The sequence below is a fragment of the Salmo trutta genome, chromosome 15 (genome assembly GCF_901001165.1).
Source record: "Salmo trutta chromosome 15, fSalTru1.1, whole genome shotgun sequence".
Lineage (NCBI taxonomy): Eukaryota > Metazoa > Chordata > Actinopteri > Salmoniformes > Salmonidae > Salmo > Salmo trutta.
Window position 1 is genome coordinate 36,200,588 of NC_042971.1, and position 2,141 is coordinate 36,202,728.

Genomic DNA, 2,141 nt, shown 5'->3' on the forward strand with positions numbered 1-2,141 from the left:
GCGTGTGTGTGCAATCACAACCAGCACTGCAGTGCCGGGGAAGAGGGAGAGGGAGGGAGGGTGAGTGAGGAGAGAGAGAGCGAGAGAGAGAGCAAGGAGAAAGGGAGAAGGAACAAGAGAGGGAGAACAAGGAGAGATATAGAGCTATTGGGAAAGAAGGAGAGAGAGAAAGGAAAAAGAAAGAGAGAAAGAGAGAGGGAGAGCCTGCGTCATCCTTCATTGTCACCAGGGACATTTCTCTGCACTAGAAATGACTGCACTCGGAGCATAGCAGAGCAAAGCAGAGCGGGAGCAGGAGCAGGGTTTAAGAGGGAGGGGGAGATGTTGTCGTTTGGAAAAGGCTGAATGAGAGGGGAGGAGGACGCAGGGACACATGGCCGACAGTGCAGCTGACTGATTCGGATCACTGTTCACTCTCACCCATTTAAAGGGACCAGCCTGCATTTGGTTCACCATCAGCAAATTGAGCTATCTCATTGGCTAGCTACAGTAACACCATTTCAAGGGGTAGAAGTGTAGTTATTTACAACACAGGCGTAACCCGTAACAATTCTAGACCTCTGAAATAAATGTTTTAAACCATGAATATTTGTTCCACATGAATCACAAACAGTGATATTTTTATGAGACAAACGTTCAATGACAGTTTATGTCATGTATATGGATTAGATTTGTGTAAATGTACCCAAATTATATTGTAACATCTTGCTGTCGTATAGTATGATAAAGACTACATACAATGAAAGATCAAATGTTACACTTTACTATAAGAACGTAAGAAATGGATAAGCAATTTGAGTAACTTTACCCCGAGTACTTTAGGGTATATTTTTTTCATAATGAAATATAAATATATTCATAGCTCCTATAAATTAAAGTGCAGTCTAAAGAACATTATGAACCTGTATAATGTTATAAATACATCACAGCTAACTTTTTTGCTTTATTATGATGTTCCCTGATGCTGGCAGCATCTACAGTATTAGGTGCCATATCTTGGCCACATTGTAACGATCTATACGTATGTCATAAACATGACATTATGGCTACATAGAGCATTATTAAAACTTAATTAATCTTGTTATAGTAGTACCTTGTATGTCATGTGTCGTAAACAAGGCCAGTTAGCCCTGAAATATGTGATTGCATTATGATATATAATATACTATAGGCCAAGCTCCAGTCCGTCATTGCGGTCACCCTCGTCTGTCTCTGTCTCCCCTGCTGTTAAGCAGTTTTATTGACAGAGGGACAAACAAATGTTTATATCTGTCCAGATTGTATAAAGGCAGTGGCACCATATAACGCCTCCTCGATGGCATCAGCTGGAACTCTGTGTTCAGTGCATGTGATGGGTTCGATATGACCTGTCTGGCCTGTCTGATGATGGTCTCCTCGAAAATGTCCTGGACAAGAGGAAGAAAGTGTCATGCATATAATCTCCCCTGCTGTCTTGGTCAGTGTTAATATTTGGGCTTATCAAAGCATGTAACAATGCTGACACAGGAAGTGCAAGAGCAGTTGGATGCGTGAGCACACATTCTCCATATGGGTGCGCCAGCACAGCCCACTGTCAATGTGGACCCCCAGGTATTTGTGTGAGTTCACCTGCTCAATGTTCTCTCCTTGTACCTCTATGGGGCTGTGGTCCCCAATGGACTTAGGGTCAAGGATCATCTCCTTTGTTTTTTTCCCCAAATTCAGTTGTAGGTGATGTTCATCAAACCATCTGACTAAATCCTTCAATCTCTGCCCTGTAGTCGTTGGTGTAAGAGCCTTTGTTTAAGAGCCCGAGGAAACCAATGTCGTCCGCAGCTGTAATGCCACGTTGCAACATTTTTTATGTGTTTATAGTTGTGCAATGTAACCTATGCGTTATAATATAGCCTAAAATACAATACAGTGTGTTATAGAAATCCTTATTCAAGGCTCAGAAACAGGCCTCCATCAGCATCACCGCATGTTGCATTCCTGGTGCCACTAGAGGGCATTCTTTCTAAAGGTTTTAGTAAATTACTGGTAGACAATGCAAATTTTGTTATCATTTGTGAAAAATAATAACAATTTGTCCATTGTCAATTTTTTGGGGGGTTGAATAAAAAGTTGAAAGTAAATTCTAAATGTAGACTCAAGTTGAGAAG